At 42.1% G+C, this 22,347-nt stretch overlaps 1 protein-coding gene across 4 annotated transcripts in view; it reads right to left on the bottom strand.

Moving 5' to 3' along the window:
* The window catches only part of sash1a (SAM and SH3 domain containing 1a), a 162,379-nt gene that overhangs the window by 60,317 nt on the left and 79,715 nt on the right, over window positions 1–22,347 (bottom strand). The window contains exon 1 of one of the 4 annotated variants that reach the window (XM_051408037.1): window positions 11,502–11,677. The exons of the other annotated variants lie outside the window; for them this stretch is intronic. The gene's annotated coding sequence lies outside the window, so the exon portion shown is untranslated. Of the gene's footprint in view, window positions 1–11,501; window positions 11,678–22,347 lie in introns of those variants that run through there. 4 annotated transcript variants of the gene reach the window in all.

Below are 22,347 nucleotides of genomic sequence, written 5' to 3'. Positions count from 1 at the left end.
TTTTCAGATATCCTGCAGACGAAGAATCTAAACAGCCGATTTTTCAGTCCATTGTTCATTTACATTTTGACCAGTGACCTCAAATAAGTTCATTGAGATAGCTCAAGTGTCAGCAGATGCTTAAAAGTAAGCATTTGGAATTTTTTTTTTTTTTTTATGTGGTATTGATGTGTCTCTATTCTTCAGGTACCTCAGACTAAATTGTTGACTCTGCATAACTGGCTCTGTACACCGGATTTAACTGTGGTCTGACAGCGTACTGTATGCGGCTTGGGCAGCGCACATTATATAAGACTTCCCTACTGACATCATTAGCCAGTTTGGTCCACGGTCTAACCTTGACCACAGCACATTCAGCCCCTTTCACGTTTCCTTCCCAATCATTTATTATTTTTACTTGGGCTTCCTCTCTGTTCCACCCATGTGTATTACTTTCAAGTTGTTTTCAGTTTATACATCTTTGTCAGTTTTGTCAAAAAGAAATTAGTTGGCATTTAGGTTTGACTATCCAACTCCCTGTTCTAATTCAAGTTTAACATTGAATTTTGATGTAATAGTTCCTAAAAATTTGTTTGCTGTTGATTAAAAACATCTTCCATAACTACTAGCTTAATCCGAACCTGATTATCAGGTTCACGTCCAAAAATATTTGAGCAACACATGAAAGTTATGATGATGAGTGGCAGGCAGGACAACCAATCAACCGCTCTGCCAGTGTCTCATCCCCCACCCCACCCCCCAAAAAAAGCTCACTGGCAGCTCTGTGTGTGTGTATGAAGTAGAGTCTCAATCTGTCTCTGTCTGTCTGTCTGGCTGTCTACACGAAACTCAACCACACAAAACACAAACATAGTGCAAGCTCAGCTCAACCACTGTAGCCCTCCACTTTCACAGGAATTTCCCCCCATTTTAGCCCAGAGGATCCTGCTTACACTGGCAAAATATGAACCCGGTGGCAGCATCGAGCCGCAAAAATACAAAACAAAACATGTATATTTTCCTAATTACTTAAACAGGTTCACATGGCAGCGTACGAGGTCCTGGTCAAACTTGTGGACTGTGCTCTAACACAAATAAAATTGATGCTCATATGAAGAGAAGGGAGAGGAGCTATTTCTCTGAGTGAAATCCTCGTATTTTGTTTAATCTACAAGGATCCATTCAAGTCTTTGGGTTTTAAGCCTGATAAAAATAAAGCAATACTTCAAACTGATCCCTGTCATTCTCATGTGCAAAATTAAACAAATTATCAAAATAAAGTTGGAACTAGGGCTTTCATTTCAAAATGTTCTATACCAGTGTCGATGAGATACTTACACAATACTTTCTTCAAATCCCCTTTTTTCAATAAATGAAAAATTTGATATATTTTTATTAAATTATCTGTAAACACAAGCAGCTGCAAGGACTTTTCAGGTATCAAGAGTACTGTGGTTTAACACCCCATCGTTGATCTTAACCTAATCAATCCATCCATCAGAAACATTTAAGCCATATCTATTTAAGGCCATATCTGTAATTGGCTGACTCAGAACCTTTGAGGTGGTAAAAGGTCTTCGAGGGTATGACGATGCCCCGATGCTTGGCATCAGCCATTGTGATGGTTGCTCCAGCCTGACGAGACCTCATTACAGGCTGGTGGGGAGTCCTGTCTGAAATCTCTGGTCCAGATGGTCACTCAGAACCAATTAAAGCACCTTTCTGACTCACTCTCACTAACTCAATCTCTCTGTCGCTCTGCTATCCGTGTCCCTACAGAACAGGAATCAGTGTGTAACCTAGACCAACATGCGAACACGCACAACAACAAACAAGCCCAGATCCAGGCTGATAGAAAAAACAAATGGAGCAGTCGGCGGTCATTAGCTGTGTGTGTTTAATGATTGTCCTTCCAGTCTAGGTTAGAGGCCAGTCTATGCACCAGTAATGAGTGCTCCAATGCCCCTTCACCCTTCTGGAAGAGTGGAGCTTCTCTGGAGCCAAGACAACTCAGCGGGACCAGAAGCAGTATAAAGGTTAATGGGCCCACAGAGATTAAATGCAGGTTGAGTAAAATTGAGTCTGGGATACAGATGGCTTAGCCTGAGGAAAGGACACATTCCTAAATAACAGATTCCACGTTTGAATACAGACTGCACTTGTCCTCATTTGAATGCACTATAATATAATGAGTTTAAATAGTTATAAGAGTTTTGTTAATAATGAGGGCTGTGGGACGCATGGTAGCTCACCTGGTAGAGAATGTACCCCATGTAGGCTCCCGCAGCGGCCTGGATTCAATTGGCCCTTTGCTGCATACTGCCCCCCTCTCTCTCACATCCCTTTCCTGTCTATCTTCATCTGTCCTATCAAATAAAGCCAGAAAAAGCCCCAAAAATATCTTTAAAAATAATAATAAAAATAATAACAATGGCTGCTATAACAAGAAACAAAAGGTAAAAATAGGGATCCTATTATTTTGATCCATTATCATTTTGATCAATTTATTAATCTATTAGTTTATACAATGTCAGAAAATTTTGAAACTTTACAGTTTCTCAGAGCCCAAGGTGATCCTCAAAGTGTTTTCTTTATCTGACAACCCCCAAACCCCCAATATATTCAGACATTAATAAGCTGCAACCATCTGGTGTTTTTGCCTGATAAATAACTTTGATTATCTATTCTAAAACTATATACACTTTATAATAATATAAGTATTATATGAGTACTAGAAGCTTGACGAGTGTTTGGGGACAACCTTGTTGTATGGGTCAGACAGGCTGCAAAAGACGGCAAAAATACAGAAAAAAAGTTTGAGGCAGGGAAAGGGATGGTCAGAGGGATGAAGACGAGCTGGTGGTCCCTGGAGGACACCCAAACACAGTTATACACACTCACAGGAGGCTTGTGTTGGTACAGGAGTGTACTGCTGCAGGCCTTGGTGCTGAGCCCATGCTGGCTAAAAAGATATCCATACCCTGTGGCGCAGAGCTGGCATTTAGCCCAGACCAATTTAGTATTTACCTACCCTCTCTCCGATCATCGTTCTTCTGCATTCTCTCTTTACGACAACATGAATGCATATATGGATCTCTGGTATATGTCATTCACTTGCACCACTGTCCACAATCCGTCAGATGTACCATAGACCGCGAAGCCAACAAGGACACCCTAGCTTCAATTACTTTCTCGTCTTTCTTCTCTGCACACTGCTTCCCTTCTCTCCTGGTCAAAGTCTGGAATATATTGAGGGACAGCTGCAAGATGATCTGGTCATGATGATCTCAGAGCATAAAGAAATATGAGCACATATGGCCTGTAAAGCACGGACCAGATATTTGAGTAGAATAATTTAAAGTTCTCTACATCATATCTGAAGCAGAATTCAAAAAACAAATTCAGAGCTGGGCAGGGGTATTTCCAAGCATGTATGCTTGTGTGTGTGTGTGTGTGTGTGTGTGTGTGTGTGTGTGTGTGTGTGTTTTAGAGGAAGGCATCTTACCTCTCTGGCTCTGGTCCCAGAGTCTGGTGGGTGGGGAAATTGGGAAATATGGAGCTGAGCAAATGTAGGACCAAGACTGGTGTAACCATAACAACCGAAACACCGACACATATAGGTCCATTCAATACATGTGAGTTAATATAATCCATATTCACATACAATAAGAAAGTCTCCATGCAATGTGGCATTGTTTGAACTGATTATCAATCAAAAGACATCAGCAAAAGCCATCCATCAAGTCACATTTACTGGCATAACAACAAATCTACACCACAAATGCACCAGGTGATATAAAGATGTATATATGCCCTAATGAAATATGATTTAAGCATACAGACATAACCAGGCTCTTTCAAACCTCTGATCGTCAGACAACCACCCTGCAGGCACACACGTACACACAAACACTTTATTTATCTCATATGTTTTACTTTGACACTATCCCTGACATAAATATCAATGCTAGATGAAATGTGTAAATAGACAAAGGCTTTACTCACCATACACTGAGGCTCACGATATACAGGAATAAAACTGGGGAGACTGGAGGCACGACAACGCATCTTTACTTTGCACTCTGAGTCAGTCACACTGAAATTTAACTGTAGCCCGAATAGAGTCAGCCCAGCTCAGACACCGTCTAGTACCATGGTTTAGTTAGCGCAGTCATAACCTCAACCAGACTTCTGATTCAGCCTGTTTATGTACACAAATGACTGACATCAGAAAGCAGGACATGTGGTGGAAACATGTTTACAGCTGTGGTCTGGGTCTTAGGTGTGACGTAGTGGCAAAAGGAAAAGGTGGGTAAACTACGCTCATTGTCAGGGAATCAAAAAGAGGAGGAAAAAAGTTTAGAAATCGTTCATTTTATTGATTAAACTATAACATAATGAAACTGAAATATAAGAACAGGAAGGAGAAGGCTGATTGAGAAACAGGTAGAGGTTAGAAGAGGTTGTTTCATGGATCCAGGGGGCAGGACACGACAGGGCAGGACAGGGCAGGACAGGACACGACAGGACAGGACGGGACAGGGGTTTTACCGTGTACAGCTGGAGCAACAGCTCCCCCTGGGGCAAAGCAGCAATAATACATTACTAGATATGACACAAGATTTACCACCAAAAACAAAGACGTTACCCATTTTTGATTTGGTGCCAAAAGAGATAAATTAACCACTGAGCTGCACAGAAAAACCTTCTGATTTTTTATTTCAAAAATGCACAAAAGGTTTGATAAAGGCAATTGTCTTATGGAATAACAACTGACAAATGAGAGATATTTTCATGATGATTTTGAGTTTAAAGAATTATATTAAAAGGACATCAAACTGGTGTAAAAAAAACCCCACACCCTTCCATACAGAAACCTGCACATTAATCTCTCTCCTCTCTCCCTCTCCCACTCTCTGTTTTCACTTCAGCACTTTTATGTGTTTACCAACCTTTCCTTTAACAACAGCCATTAAACACCCACCTTTGAGTGAGACGTTAATGTGGGGTGAGTCCAGGGCAGAAAAATAATTCACCCTGTGATTCATTACTGGCTCTTGATCCCTTAACACCTCATAACAGTTCACAACTTATACACACATGCACTCGCCTGGGCCTCAACATACATACAGTGCATGCATTCCTAATCTGTATCCATGGATGTGGTTGGTGCCGCTATAATTATTTTTCCATCTATGGCTGGTAGCACAGCTGTCCTAGGAAGAGGCAACCATTCATTTATGGATCGACTGTTGCTTGAATCAGAGGCAAGGGCTGGACAGCACTCAGCCAACTTGGACAGAGGCCACCATTCTGAAGAGGGAAAGGAAGGGCTGCCATACCAGATAATGTCACCACAGCGCTGTGAATATATAGGGTGTCAATAAGCATGATCTAATTGGTTTGAATACCAGCATAAATACATTGATGAAAACAACAGACCATAACACGAACATAGCTGCCTATGTTGCCCGCTGAAAAAAGCCACAGGACACATGCGCCAGAAGCCCAAAGCCTCAAACCGAGGCTGATGAGCGCAACCACTGGCCTTACTTACAGGAAATACTATAACTACACCCTGTTTAAATTACAGCATAGAAAAACTGACCATTTCAAGTGTTCAGATAGGTACACTCACTAAATTGTTTACACACTGTTTTTCAGCAAAATGCACTGAATGTATCAGGAATTCCCAACTAAAATATTTTAAAACCAATTCTTTGAATTTTTTTTTAATCTGCATTTCTTACATTGGCTGGTGGTTTTCTTGGTCTTTCAAATTCTCTCCCCTACCATCACACCACATTACTGCCACCAAGTTTAAAAATGTGAAAATGCAGGAAACCAAAAGGCATCATGCATCGGTTGTCAGCCTTTTCATTCCATAGACGTAAAGTCAGAATGTTTGTTGAATGTCCTAAATCTCCGGCTTAGTTGCATTCTTGAATGTTGACAACAGCATAAAAATGAATAACTTTGTTCATTCTATTCCCACACATTTCCATTACTGTGCCACCCCTTGTCTGCCGATAGAGCATGAGAGAGGGACAGCGTACCTTTAATTTCATCCAGAACTATATCCTCTAAATATTCCCAGCCCTCCGTTTTGTTTTATCATACAATGTATGGTGTGTGGGACTGTGTATGTGTGCATGTCAAGAGGTCTTTGTCATGCTGTGTGCTGCATGATTTGGGATGTCTGTAATGGATCAGAAGGTGGGGGATTTGTGAGGGGTCAGGACAGCTTTAGTTGTTAGCACTGATACTGAGTGTGAGAAAGTCCTGAAGGCGAGCGTTGGCTGCAGCTGATATGAGTCCTCTGGGACTTCCCCTCTGCTGAGGTCATCCCCTCGCACTCCAACACTCATACATCACTGCTGACATCACAACTGGTCCTCGCCAAGCCGTTGCCATGGGCAACACAAACAGGACAAAGCATATGTGTGTGGACGCCTGGTGTTAAGAGAGATCATCAAACTTTATTGGTGTTTTATTGAGTATGGAGTGACGTGCTACACACCATCTTTCAAAAAGGTAATCATCCATAAACACTCACGTATTATGTTTAAATATTAGCACTGCAGCACAAAGCTGACTGTGTCCTGTGTATTCAATACAGATGAACTCAATAAAAGAAACTGTTCAATTAAAAAAAAACATAAAGTAAGTAAAAAATGGAAATGGGGGCTGAGAGTGAAGCATGAGATTAACCTACAAAGTGCTAATCAACGTGTTTGATGCATGCCTGCATGTGTGCCTGTGTGTTGATACGTACGTGTGTATATGCCTACAGCCTTTCCGGTCCCCCTGCTGTGCCAGTCAATGCTTGGTATCCTGGGAAGTGGGGCGGCAGTGCCAGCAGTAATCAGAGCTCTTTGTATCCACACACACAGTCGTGCTATAATCAGGGAATGTTCTCTTTTCACCAATAATAGCTATAATCCTCTCATCTCAATATGATGTGTAACCTGTGACACACTCAAAACTCGGATTCTGCTGAAGATTTAGACACTACATGGCCTCTGACTTTTTAAAAAATAGATTTTTTTTAAGCCGGCTATTATAGTAACAGCAGGGCCGGCTAGAATTACACTGTAGTCGGAGCTAATAATGAAAAAAAAGTGATGGGGTAGAGGGGTAGTGATAATCTTCAGGGACAGATTCGGTGTATGTGCCGCCCTTCAAATACTATTTACAAAGAATCGAGCATGTAAGGACACTGCACCTGTATGTGTATTCATGTTGCGCCTACTATTTACATCCATACACATAAATAAAAACAATGTATACACACATATTTTCTCATATCATTACTTTACTGGAAATTATTAATTGAATCACATGCACATACACATATCTTGTTACAGGGATGAAAATGACTAAATAAAGAGAGATGAATGACTCACTGATTTAATGTTGAAAAGAATTTAACTTGCAAATCCTCTCCTTCACAGACTGTGCAGAATGAACTATTGTTGCAAACCCATCAAAAGCAATCAGGCTGTAGACTGAATAGGTTTTAAGCAAACTGCAGATCATTTGCAATGACAACCATATTTGGGGTACCACTGGCACGCCAATGCAATCCACACAAAGCCCTGCAAAAATTAACATTCTTCACTCGCTGGAAAAAACCTATTTCAGGAAGAGATTCTTCACAAATAATTTGCCTGCCTGCAGCAACATTGAAAATGCTATTCTCATGGCTTCTTTGGAATATACTTGCCCTAGTTGACTTGATTCCAAGACTGACATCGTGATCGAATTTTCATGCCGTCCAGTTAAAGGGAGCAGATTATCTGAGTTGCCACCAACCCACGCTTTGAGTGAAGCTATATGTTTGTGTCCATCAGTCTGTCATGACATATGAAATGTCTTGGATCCTACATGTGAAGCTGGACCCCATACACAAATATGTCTCAGCATAATCCAACAAGGGAATGCCTCTCTGGTAATTGGAACCAACTGTAGCAATGAAGAAAGCAAGAAGCAGAAATCTCATGAAACTGGGACATTCAGGAAGGACACACATAACACTGCAGAGCATTAAACCTGACAACAAAGACCCCACAAGTCTTTTAAAAGTCAAAAAGCTGACTTCATGTGTGTGGTTTTGTTTCTACATGATAAAGCACCAACCTGTATTTCTTTGTGTGAAGACCTACAGTATATGTCACATCAGCACTGACCAGATCCCCCTTCTCAGCTGTTGCAATCTGTCTTGCAGGGTGTGAACTGACTTTGACAAATCTCCGATTCAAGGCAATGGAGGTGTGTGTGTGTGTGTGTGTGTGTGTGTGTGTGTGTGTGTGTGTGTGTGTGTGTGTGTTTGAGGCAGCATGCACGAGTGCTGAGATAAGAGTAGAAACATAAAAAGCGTGGGTCGGGGATCAAAAACAAGAGACAGATAAGCTCAGGGTGCTGCTTTGAAGACTCATCTGTCCTAAAATAAAAGAGGCTGGATGAATGAGAAAAAGTGAGAAGCGAAGAGAAAGAGAGGAGGATCAGTAAAACCCATCTGGATATGTATTCAGTCCAAATCACAAAGCTGAGAGAACCTGTTCTCCTAACAAATATAAAGACCTTAAAAAAAAAAAATACCCCAGATGGTTGCAATGTAGCATACTTTGACTCATCAATATGGCTGAATGTCAGTGAAATCTATTGATATGCTAAACGTGTTTCTTTGTTCTCTCTATTTACTGATTTTTGCTTCAAGTTAGTATGTATGCTGCACTGTATGATTTACATGTTACATTCTTGAATAAACTGTTTATTGTATGGGTCTAAATGACATTCCGGTTTGTGTACAATGCTTTGCTTTCCTTCCAGCATTTATCTCTATTCATTCATACATTCATTTTCTCACACTGTGGTGGTTCCTTTGTCACCAGTTATGGTGTTGGCTCTGTTCAACCCCTGTCTGATTCTCTATTTTACATTGTTGAATGCACTGTGTTGACATCACTACTGACTGAATGTTATTACCCTGAGGAAAACAAACTTGAGCTTTGTTACACAGTTGAACACATTTTACTCTCCTCCACTCTGATTTTGTTGCTAGCACACATACTGTACAATACAGCGCCTCTGGTGCCAAATGACTCATTGGCCGTAGTGTTCGGTCTGCCTAGTGACATGCTGATGTAATGTAAGACATTCTAACTTGACTGACGTCACACCAATAAGACAACTACCATAGCATCTTTTAAAACAGGCCCATTCTCTCAACACATCATTATGTTACACTATTAAATATTTCATATCAAATTATACACTTACAATGAAAAGCTCAAACTGATTACTTACAAGACATTTACAGGACAAGTAATATTATTAACACTGATGTCAAGCTGCAAATAAAGGCTCCTCACACTGCAAACCCATTCAGCAGTGACCTCAGTCACACTCATGCCACCTGCATTGTAACATCATCGCTGCTCGGCCTATAAATCACGCAAAGATGCAAGCATAGCTCGTAACAGTCAGAAATAAACTAAAAAAGTAGCGGTACAGGCAGACACGGACCAGCTGCGCAGACAGAGGGAGATGGCTGAATAACACATGCACATATGGTAGAAACTGCACAGTCCAACAACTCCTGGGAGGCTGGGGAGGAAATGAAGGCTGGTGTTTTATCACTGTCCCAATCATTGCCACCCCCAGACTCTCCCCCCAGATCATGTGCGCTGCTCGAGAACCACAGAAGCAGATGTGAGCGAGAATTTCACCCCTTTAGATAAGTGTGCATCCACGCTGCCTCGCCTATTGCTTAACGCTAATGATGTCAACACACACCTGTTGCCATGGCCCTGCCCTGGTATGGATAAACAGGCGCAGGCAGCGGTTGCCTAACTCTGGCAGAGCACTGCAACAGCAGCTGGCATGTACAGTTTCATCTGGCAGAGAAAATGAAAAAGCATAGGAAAGTAAATCCCATCCATGCCAAGTGATTCTCTTTAAAGTGGAGCTTTTCATTATGGTTTCAACTTCAGGGAGTCTCATCAAAGTCCAGACGCAGGCTGACACTCACTGATGAGCTGAAAGGTAGGAGAGTAAAGAGACTGACAGAGAACAGGACCTGCTTTGACAGCCAAAGCCTTGTGCAAAAATTCCCATTGAAAACTTGACACGCTAAGGCCAAAGCGCTCAGAGCTGAATACTGCAGCAGCATACTAGTCAGTTCAATGGGCTTAATGCTGGCTTCACTGTCACTGGCATCTGTACAACTCTGTCTGTGTGCAATTACATGCATTTGAACATGTGTGCATTTATGTCCATGGGTGTATCTGAGTATTATGTGCACTTAAATGTGTCCTTGCATGTGTGTGAGGGAGTGCTTCCCGTCTGTGTATACAGTATTTGTGTTTCCTCTCATACGCCGGGCATTCACAATGACATTGTGTGGTTTGTTCTTCCTGCATTGGGGGAATTCTACCAAGGGAACTCTGAGCCTGACCAAACTCCCCCTTCCTCCCATTTCTATCCCTCGCTCGTCTCTCTCCCCCCCCCATCCACACCTCCCTTCCTCCCTCCATCCGCTCCCTTGTTCCTTGTCAGCTGGTGGGGAGATCCAGATGTGAAGGGGGACTTGGACAGGAAAAGGAGAGAGAAACAGAGAGAGAGAGAGAGAGAGAGAGAGAGAGAGAGAGAGAGAGAGAGAGAGAGAGAAATACAGATCCCCCGGTGACAGACTTCATTGTCCAAGACCTTTTGGACAAGCCTTTAGACACATACACACAAACAATTACGCACACCAAACAATAGAGTCCCTCTAGACGACAAGGCCTGATTGTGTGTGTGTGTGTGTGTGTGTGTGTGTGTGTGTGTGTGTGTGCATCTGGCGACAAAGTGAATCAATGAACAACATCTTGCAGGAGATTTTGTGTTGATATTCTGCTGGCTTATTTACTAAGGGTCTTGGCCAGGCGTGAGGCTATTGTTCTCGTTGAGCGCGCAGAGAGAAGTAAATCAATAAGGACTCGAGAGAAGACGATGACAACCGGCAGTATGCGCCTTACTCCGTTCTGTTTTTCTCTCCCTGCGTCTCGGCTAAATTCCCACATTTACGCTGTTGGGTAGGAACACGGAGCAAATAACATCATTTGATTGGCACGCACATGCGCACTGAGATTGAAGGGGACACAGGTAATCACAGAGAGTTACTTCAAACATACACAATGGCAAACACATATAAACTACTCACACAGCATTGAGCCATGTGTATTAAGTTAATAGAGTGAGTCAGCAAAAAGGGAGGTAGTCCGTCAGAAACAAGAGGAGAGCAAGAAAGGGTCTCACAACTGGAGCATTTCTCTAACCAACTTACTCTGTACAAAAGTTTCTCAGCTTTCTTTTCACGGCATGCCAACTTCACAGTCTCATTACAAAAATCTCCTCATTCACACATCACCTCAACATTTACCCAACTCAGAAACATTAGACATAATGTCTGACAGGGCAAACCAAATGAATGACACAATTCTTCTCTCCTGGAAAAAAGCTGAAATGTCAGTACTCACCGCGAGGCAGCTCGAGTCCCAGTCAATTTCTTTTCTGGAGAGCTAACACAGACTAACTGTTTGAGAATGGGAGCAACAAGTAGTGTACAGTGGAGAACAATGCATGTCTGCCGGAGCGCAGCAAAGCGTAAGCAGCGGAGACACAGAGAGGTCCAGTCATCAGGCTGCTGCTCACATGGGACGGGGAGAGGAAGGGCAGGGAGGGAGGGTTAGCTATAGGACTACAGTAACTAGGATTTGGCAAGGGGGGCGGGATCTCATCCTTCGCTCCACATGTCTTGCTCTCTCTCTCTCCCCCCCCTCCTTCTCTCCAAAAATGTTTCAGCAAGTCTCGCATTTCTTGCCCCATTTCAAAGTGGTCTGGCCTTCCTCTCTTGGTCCACTCCCCTTTCCTTTGCTATCGAACTTCTCGTCTCTTTTGTTCTTGCTGTCTTTCCCACACACGCACACACACACACACACACACACACACACACACACACACACACACACACACACACACGTAAGCGTCTCTTTGTCGCCTCTCTTATTCAGCTCTGAATAGGCTGCCATACTTCATCAAAAGGTGTCTTCCCGGAAAAGTCAAGAATGTCAAGCTCCACCTAGACACACCTAAGTTGTGTTGATGTGCTAAAGGATCCATATACGTATATATACAAGGCAACGCGTCTGGCTGCAAGAGGGAGGATAATATATTGAGTAATTTGTCTGTAATGGTCATACATGCAATCATAAAAACAGAACAGAAAATTACAGGGCTACTCGGGTTTTGGATCTCTCTCTCTCTTTCTCTCTCTGATGTCACTAGTTTTTTCACTCAAAGGCCCTAATTCACAAGTGGCCCAGATACCACACTGTACTGGGGGAAAGGAAGAAAAGCAAGAAGAGAGTTAGAGAAAAGAGTAACCTGATACAGCTAAAAGCAGCGATTATTTGAATGAGTCACTCAGCAGTGAGGTTTGGTTTTTTTTTCAATGTTAATTTGGGATCGGGAGAGAGAGACCAAAAGAAGAAGAGGGAAATCATCCCATTTTGGAATGCTGCACCTCCTGAGGACTCCCTGAGGTCGTGGGAGAGGAGGAAGGAGAAATGGGGGAAAAAAAGAAAGAAAGAAAGCAAGAGAGGGGAATGGAGGGGCAGGGGAGGACAGACATAGGCTTGGAAAGGTACCAGAGCAACTTCCCAAATCCACCCTCCAGGACACGGCTCACCGAGTCAGTCTTGCTGACAGAACCTAATAACGTAGGGTGCACCACTCTTCCAGACCCAGGGGTGACGGTGAGCAGACACTGACACACTGGCAAATAGGAAACAGATCATGGGCACACAAAGCACTCAGACTAAAGAAACTCAAAATGCTGTGCAGCCACAACCGGAGCTGACGGGCAACTCCTAAAAATGCAACTACACATCAGGGTTACAGTTCCATGTAGACTTGTAGAGACCACAAGAACTCCACTTGGTCCAGTTAGGCTGCTTGTGTTCCCTTCTAGTTTCCAATGCTGTTGATAGACAAGACAGCATGAAGCAAACTGAAGAAATTCTCAGTATAATTGTTTCATTTTTAGTATATTTTGCGATGTAGCAAAGTCATTTCCAGGGCAGATCTCCTTGCTGCCAATCAGGCTCACAAAGTGTTGAAAATAATGAAACTCTGCTTACTTATGCCTTTTTTAGTAACTAGACAAATGAGCATTTTGCAAGCTAGCCAGCGAACCCTTTTTCAGTGCAAACCTTCATTCCTTTGTGCCACAAAATGAATCAATGAAAGGGATTATTGTGGGTATACAATTATATATGCCGTTTATAAGGAATGCCAACTTTAATTGCAGTGGTAAAATGCTACACTGAACTACAAACGCTGGAGGAATCTGCAGCATGAATATTTTTTAGCGTCAAATTGTATTTTATTACTATTTAGTAAGCTCTACATAACTCAACTGCAAGATGCTGTTAGGGTTTCGTGCGGTATTCATTTCAGTTCTATCTATTAAATCTGTATACTTGGAGTGTAGTGAGATGCGTCTCATAGAAGCTTTATCCAAACAGCATGAATACAGTGATATCAGTCCAGTGACACTTTGGCCAACCTGTATATCTCTTGTATAAACTAATATTACAGCTGACCTGCATCCTGTTTAGACCTGCCGTCACAACATTTAGAGAAGGAAACATAGAGAGAAGGTTTGTGTAAACACACGGGGAAGGAATTACAAAAAACTTGCAGAAGGGGACTCTCAAGGATGTGCAGAGTGGCCAAAATGTATAAACAGGCAGTATACAGGCGTGTATACACATAGAGATGAGGGAACACTGAGAAAATGCGGTCAACATTCTTTGTTCAAGTGGCTGGACAGAACATTTCCTGTGTGTGAGGTCAAGTCTTATTAATGTTTCTGTGCCGCTCAATTGATTCTTTCTATTAAACCATCTGGTTGGATCGTGTTTGACTGTTTCAGAATTACACCAGCCTTTCTCACTTCTAATGCAACCTTCCAGCATTTAAATATATAAACAAAAGCAAATGGATTTTCCTTTGAAACCAGATAATCTAAACAGCTGAATATGTACAAGGATGCTAATTGACACATTATCAAAGGTGGGCTATACTGTACATGTACATGCACATGCACAACGACCAAATGCACACACAGGGAGACACATAAAATGTTTATTGCAGCGCAATAGGGAGGTTGCCTTCTGGCAGGTACAGAAACATCAAAAGAGTCCATGCATTCCCCTGCTGCTTGAGGCTGAGGGACTATACTGCTGCTGAGTATGCATGAGGGCCACTCTTGTTAAGAGAAAGCATAGTAACTTGTAAGCTACATGAATATGTCGATTTTAAATTACTGGATGTTTTGTAATTTTCTCTCATAATTGATAAAAAAAAACCAGAACATGATATCTTTTTCTACAGAAGTGAAACAGTACAGAAATATTGTAGAAGCACATTATGACTCATAAGTATATCTTTATGTTAGAAAAACATCATTGTAGTGTTGCTTTGTATAATTAAGCTTTTAAACTCATATTGCTTGAAAATCTTTGATTCTCTCTCTCTCTCTCTCTCTCTCTCTCTCTCTCTCTCTCTCTGACGCACACACTTTGATTTGTTTGGTCTGCATCTCTCTCTCTCTCTCTCTCTCTCTCTCTCTCTGTCTCTCTCTCTCTCTGACGCACACACACAGGGCCACTGAAAAAAAACTCATCAAAACCCTCAGAATCAATTAGCAGAATGTAAATAGGCCATTCAATTACTTTTAGCACCAAGCACAGTCCTTGTTTCTCCTGAGGCAAACAATCAACCAGCAGACACAAATTAACACTGAACAAGAGCACTTGTCTAAAGTCTGATCACTCGCAATAAATGGCAGCACCAGGGTGTGTGTGTGTGTGTGTGTGTGTGTGTGTGTGTGTGTGTGTGTGTGTGTGTGTGTGTGTGCGTGTATGATAGTGTGGGTGTATGTTCTGCCCAGAAGAGATATGTACAGAAAATGCCTGTCTGGGTTGATGTTGATGTTGATGAAAAGGTTAGAAATAGGTTAACTGTGCTGCAATACAGCTGAAGACTATGGGGAAAAGGTATTACAATGCATTATACTGCTATATATTCCTATAGAATGGTGCAAAAAAATCTTAATATTCCCTGCACATGCACAGCAGACTATTTCAGAATACTGATCTATAACTAGACATAATGTAGACCTACACACACACACACACACACACACACACACACACACACACACACACACACACACACACACACACACACACACAGAGTAAAGTCTCCCTTCACCATTTGCCAGAGATAGAGGACACGGGGAGCTTCAGAGCTCTTCACAGACAAAATGGGAGAGAATTTCATAAAATGTCTGTCTAAATGCCTATGCACACGCACATGCACACCTGCCGGGATTTCTAAATGCATCAAAGGATTTTTTTTGACAGCTCAACTGTGCCTGACAAAATTCAAAAGCATTCATGAATTTTAAACAAGTGGCGGTTAAGGAATTTAGCGGCAACATCACATTTAAAGCAATTTATATGCAAATGTGTAACAAGTGGCCGCGCAGAGAAGGACTGGAGAAGAATTAGCGCTCGCTCATTGACTTAACTGACCTGCTACACTAATATAGACTCCCATTAATGAGCTCCCAACCTCCACCTCCACAAACACACACACCTACTGTATATGAACAGTGCTTACAAAACACTTCAGGTCACCGTTTTTCATATATTTAATTTTTTTATGCTTAATCTCAGAGGTGTAATCTCTTTGACCCCACTGAAAAATGTGTAGCATTCTGCCACTAGATGGCAGTAAACATCTGGTCTTACCTACACACTCACGTACACACAAGCACACACACAGATACTATACTGGTAGGCATGCCAGAATGGGGAGTGAACGTGATGAAAGACCACAGTAGAAAGCAGACAACCAGACTCAACCGCAGAGCACGTAGGACTGAGGGTTAGAGACAAACAGTCCAAGGCTTTTCTCTCACACAGTATCACTACACACCACAATGTAAAAGTTTACAGCTCCAAAGCCAGAGCCTACATGCACATAGCTATAAAAGCAATAGATTATTTTTTGTCTATCAAGGCCGGTAGATCAGACTGGTGGTTGTGGAGAAGTGCTCTTGCTGTCTTTGAGTGGCACCAGCTAGCTTGGCTGTGAAATGAAATGAGCAACCACTCTGTATTCAATATTAGTATCAGTGCTGCAGGCTGTGTGGGCTGCTTGTGTGTTGATGAAGAGAGACAGGCGAGCTGGAGGAAGCAGAACTCCATTAGTTTTAGCCAGGAGGGTCGAGAAGCCACGACGCCTGGGCCTATAATGTCAAGCTGCATGGAACTATTTTCTTTCATAGAGTGCTGGCTCACAGCATCCTTTCTCTACCAAGGTTTCAAAAGGGCTTGTGGGATGACTGTATATTGACATTATTATTTACTTCATTTTCTGCCTGTTTGTATGTGTGGTTCAGATACAAGGGACCTCTGTGGCAGATAGGAATTTAAAAGTGTTAACATATGTAAATATTTCCATCTTAAAGGACCAGTTTGTAGGATTAAGTGTCATCTGTCATCTGTAATTCCAGATTACAAGCCCTTCGCATCACCCTCCCGTTCTAAGCATTTAGGAGAAACTACGGTGGTTGCAAAATTCGAGAAAAATGCAAAAGGCCCCATCTACAGCCAGTGTTTGCTTTGTGTAGAAACATGGCAGATAAAAATGGCTCATTCTAAGGGAATTAAAACACAACAATTCTTATTTTCAGTTGATTACACACCAAGGGAAACATACCTATGACTACTATATTCCATTTCTGCCAATAGATAGCCAACTGAATGTTACACACTGGACCTTTAAAGGGGTGTTTAACTGAAACATGGCTTATTTAAATTACAGTGTCTTCGATTCAACTCTGCTTAAATGTAGGGAATTACACCTCCAATATGGAGGGCTTGATATTTTGTTAGCAGTCTTAGCCACACTAGCAGCTAAAAATGAATGTCAGGTTATGAAATTTGCTACAGACACTCATGTCCTCATCAGGATGATTGATCCCCTGACTTTTCATTTAGCACACTAATAAGGTCACAATTTTCATTTGTGTAATCTTTTTTTTATTACCAAATATGTGCAAAATGCCCAATTCCTCAGTCCTCAGCTATGCTCGTCTTTAGTGTTAATTAGCATGTATTAGCATACTAACATGCTACACCAAAATGGCGAACATAGTAAAGCTTATACCTGCTGAACATCAGCATGTTAGCATGGTCATGGCATGCTAACTCTCTAGCATTGCTGTACAAGCTACTAGCATGTCCTTTGATTCGTCTTCAAGCTCACAACTCCAGAGTATGTAAACGCCAAAGAAAATCACATTATTGTTCAAAAGTCATGCTTTCATCATAATAGGTCTTGCCACATGTAAACAAAAAGTAGACCACAGTAATTTTGACTTTATATGTAAATTATAACATGTACATAACTGCAGTGGCCCGCTCTCTTTGGAAACATTTGAACAAAGCTTGGCTAATCAAACTGCATGCAGCCGTATAACAAAGGCGTGTCTGTCAGACTCTGGGAAACAAAATCTCAAATTGCCCTTGTCCATTTCATTGTGGACACCAAAACCATGAATTCCACGCTATTAACTCTGCTGAGGGTTTGCATGGATGTAATATGTGCATGTTTACAACTTCAACTCTGAATCCAATGGGTTTGGATCCACTTCTCAACCTCCAACCCTTAAGTTATTTTTCCTCCAACATTCAAGCCAGGTCTCTGTAGGACTACTAACCCTTTAGTAAAATTCACTGAATTCACTTTGGGCAATGTCACCAGCTTTCCCCCAAACAAAGCAGGTGATTATGGGGTATTCCCACCTACAGTACACTACAATCTTTCATTTATGTGTACTCTATGTTATAAATCTTCATTGTCGTCATCATCCTCCTCCTTTTTCTTTTGTCTCACTCAAACTCGCAGCTCAAATCACAGGTTTGGGGCCAAGCAGTCCAGTCCAGAGTAGCAGAAATCCACAGGGAGAGCTGATGATTGCCTGTGATTACAGCCTGTATCCTCCTCTCCCTCTGACCATCTCCTCTGGGCTCACCTGGCCAGGCCTGGCTGAGGTAACGCTCTCCACGCTACCGAGTCATTAACCAGAGAGAGCCAGAGCGAGGAAAGCTCACCAGGGAGGCACTGACACGTTTCCTTCACCTTGACATTGCCTGGAGGTTACACCATTCATTCCGCAGTAAAGTACAGTTCTGGGAGGTGAGAGTCGTGTGATTCAAGGGTTTCAGACACATAAAAGGTCTCTCTGTGTGAGGCAGTCCTATTCCCTCAGCTCTCGACGTGCTCTGAACTGTTGGAATGTGTGTCGATGAAAGAGAGAGTAACTGTGTGTGTGTGTGTGTATGTGTGTGTGTGAGTGTGAGACAGAGGGAGAGGCTGTGAATTTATGTGGATTTATGCGTCGATATGTGGAGATGAATGAGCCTGGTCAGTCTACAGAAAAGGTGTGGTATGTTGAGAGTACTGGCGGCAATCACAAAAACACACACTAGCCTGAGCCTATTCCATGATCTGACACAGCTGATTGTTGTCTAAGAAATCATAGTAGATACAGCTGTGCACCAAGGCTGTCTTCTCACATTACCCAACAACACAAGCTGCGTCTCACCAAGATGAAACACTGACAGGTGAAAGTCAGGAGGGAAAAGCCAGCAGTCTTAAAACATTACTTCCCATGCAAATGCATACGCCACAACATGATCAAGTTGCTCCTTAAACCTAAGAAATTAATGGAGGAAATTTGCATGTGCTCTACAAAAACATGCATTCAATTATATGTGAGGTAACGCTGTAGAGAACACTCCATATTGGGTATGCAAGGCTGCCGGGTGTGATTTCTAGTAACCTGTATCCTTGCTCGACAGTTGTTTTCACTGAATGTCAGTCAAAATACAGAGGAATGATCGACAGCCGCCTGTGGCTCTTGTAAATGTGTCTGCTGAATTAACCCTGTACTGCCCTCAGAGGTGCCTGCGATCCTCACACCCCTCTCACTCTCCCTGTCCCTCTCTCCCTCCCTGGAGGGTGTTTAGGTAGGGTAATACTGAGCTGCCATCGGCGTGGCTGGTCCTGACGTGTGCTTTACCTCGGCTCTCTGGGGATTGGAGCCCAGCCAGCCGTGTGTAATTAAAAGCGCATAAAGACAGATCAAGCTCTCTGCCGCTCTTTCTATTCAAAAATGCCTCAAGGCTGAATCCACTCCGTGTCCTGCTCTGTCAAGCTCCGTGGAACTCATTTATTAAAATGTTCAATACCTTTATCCTTGATTTAGATGAGAATAATGATGAATAAAATCTCATCTACAGGATTTACACAATGAGTGAGGTTATTTTAGAGGTTGATAAATGACAGAATCTATTTTTTATTTCTATTATAATCTTTTCTATAAGAGAGTTTTGGATTTGTTGAAGGTTGAATTTGTTAATGAATTTACATGTTTAGGTTCATGGAAATGATCATTTGAAAATAATATATAGATGCATTGACATGTTTTAAAAGCCAAAAAAGACAGAAATAGCAATAAAAAATCTAAGGATTTTGTTAAATGCCCCCTGAGAATCTGTTTCCTTTTTCCTATTAGAGCCATTTATGTTGCATAAGGAAGTGGGAATCCCTGCCGCAAGTGCACTGAGCAGTAGTAGGTCAAAGTCAGTCAAGTCAGTAGTCTTTCACTCATTTTTTTTTTTTCCCTTTGTTTCTGTTTCAATTCAGCTGGTGCTTTTGATCATGTTGAACTATTGTGTCTGTGCCGGCTGCAGAAAATCCAGCCTGTCAGGTTAGTCCACACATCATCACTCAATTTCTCACCTTGCCCTGCTATTTCTCCTCACCTTTGCCTGTTTCCAGTCTCTTGGACACCCAAAAGGCTCAAAATGATAAGGTCGTGGTCTATCAAATGTGAGTACTTTTTTCAAATTCATCTGTGTCAACAATGGTATTGGGATACATCTATTTTTTACTTGACAATGTGACAATTCAATTCCCTAATCTCCCCATTTTTAAAAACAACACACACACACACACACACACACACACACACACACACACACACACACACACTTTGGTTTTTCCAGCTTAAAATTTGCTCTTTCACTGTTAAAGGCTGTGCAGCATTCTGATGAATAGAAGACGCTTTCTCTTTGCATACAGTATGAACGCCAAATCTGGCAAAGATGGGATGAAGGCATCTTGGCAAACAGCACGATTCCCTTTGCCAGTGAGTGAATCTGTTTTAATCTTTCCTTGCCTCTGTCTCAAATTAGTAATTCAGTTTCTCTTTGTGAGAACATGGGAGGCATGCTGTTTTATCTACCGAAGAGTATTCATATTAGACCAATAAAATGAGAGTTCAAAAATTCAATTCTCACCTCCTCTGACTGGCTGCTTTCTTGTCACAAATCAGATTATTTTACACCCACGGCGAGCAAGGCCCACTAAAATCAAAGTGATCAACATTTCTCGGCAGATGCTGGAGGAAATAAGGGAGAAGCAGAACCTCAAACTGCTGAGGAGTGAATACACTGAATAAAGAGGTAAGAGGTAAGATGCAGTTCATCTTAGAATGAGTGCTGACTTTGGTTGTAAAATTATTCGACAATGTTGGCAGTGGTAGACGTGAACTATCTATACCCTCAAGGCTTTCCCAGTGAGGGGAGTTCACAGACTGAGAAAGAAATAGTGTATTAAATGACCAGGGGTAGACCACAGTTAATGATGTGTTGTGTATTTTGCAGACACTGTGATTGCACATTAGTAAAGTCTTGGGTCTGGAAGGTATGGTGGTTTAGGCTGCAGTGGAACGTGGAGATGATGGTTTTTGGGGTCTATTCTGGGGTGACTGACATTTTGTTTTCTGTCGATGGACTGTAACACAACTCATGGATAAAACTACTGGGAAATGACTGCAAAAGGTTCCTGGAAAACTAAAGGTTCCTAATTTTGAGTGGTTTGGGGTTCTATAATAAATTATGGTTGTAATAAATGCAGCAATTTATACGAATGTGGGTAAAAATCTTTCTTGATCCTCACATTAAGTCGTTCAGTTGATACCTGTTTTTAAAGAAAGGAGCCTTCAGGGGATAAATAAGAATTTATAAATGGCTGTTTGTTTGATGAGCTGCTAATGGCTTCGCATTTTTCAAAACCAAATCGAAGGAAATCAACCCAAGGATGTGTAATCGATGTATATTTATGAGTGTAATGTGATAGCCATTTAAGATAATCAATATTTACCGCCCTACTGATAACCAAGGCTGCTTGTTTATGGCAGCTAAGCCATGCCCTTGAGGCTATATTGGAAGGTTTGTGTCCTCATACATCACTGCACACGCACAGACTTACGTATATGCACCTTGCACACCTACGCAGACACTGTGCGTGATAGCCCCACCGGGTCAGAGACCCCATTACCGCGACAGGTTCCAATCTTGTCCTATTCTGGCCTGCGTGAGCTCACAGACAAAGTCCTGGCATGGGGTCACACTCACAAAACACTAGATTTCAGAATTTCAGGACTGCAGAGGGAGGATGGAAAAAATTGGGGAGAGATTTGAGATTTATGAGTGTGAACAGGGTGTGCTCGCAGTGTGTGATATTACAGACCTAGCGTGTGTTGACAGGATGGAATTATTGAGTATCATCTTTATTTACACACACCTACACACAAAAAGAGTGAGGTGCAGGTCCCTGCACTCATTGGAGGAGAGTGTACTTTTGACAAAATGAGCTCTCCAGAGAGAAAGGACAGCACTGATTGCTTGTTCAGACAGACCAACACTATGTTTACATACAGTGTCACAGCCTGAAGCAGTGTGATGTAGCTTCTTCTCTCATCTTTTTCCAACCTAATCCTCAGCCATCTCTTGAAAAGCACTGATGAATGACCTACTTTGTCATTAAAGTACGAGGTCTTCCTGGTTAAAAAAAAAAAAACCTGCATTGTAATAGTCTAATTACACACATCCCTCGGGCCATGAAAAGGCTTGGATCTTTGCTGTCAGCTAGTGTGAAATATGGACACCTATCCTGAGCTGTTCTCCTCTCTCGCTCCATCTCAGTTCCCCTTGGCTGCCTTTAATTACAGATAGAGGGATAATAGAACAGCAGAAGGCCGACCTGCCAGGAAGGCGGAAATAAGAGCGACCAGTGGTGGTCACAGGAGCCAGCAGAGTTCTGGGATTAGGGATCACCTTTTCTTGGTGAGCTAGTATGGGCAGTGTGGGCATAGCACAGGACGCCCACCCCCCC

The sequence above is a fragment of the Dicentrarchus labrax genome, unplaced genomic scaffold, assembly GCF_905237075.1.
Source record: "Dicentrarchus labrax unplaced genomic scaffold, dlabrax2021, whole genome shotgun sequence".
Taxonomy (NCBI): Eukaryota; Metazoa; Chordata; class Actinopteri; family Moronidae; genus Dicentrarchus; species Dicentrarchus labrax.
Note: the sequence above shows the minus strand (reverse complement) of the source record. Positions and strands in the feature narration are given on the sequence as shown.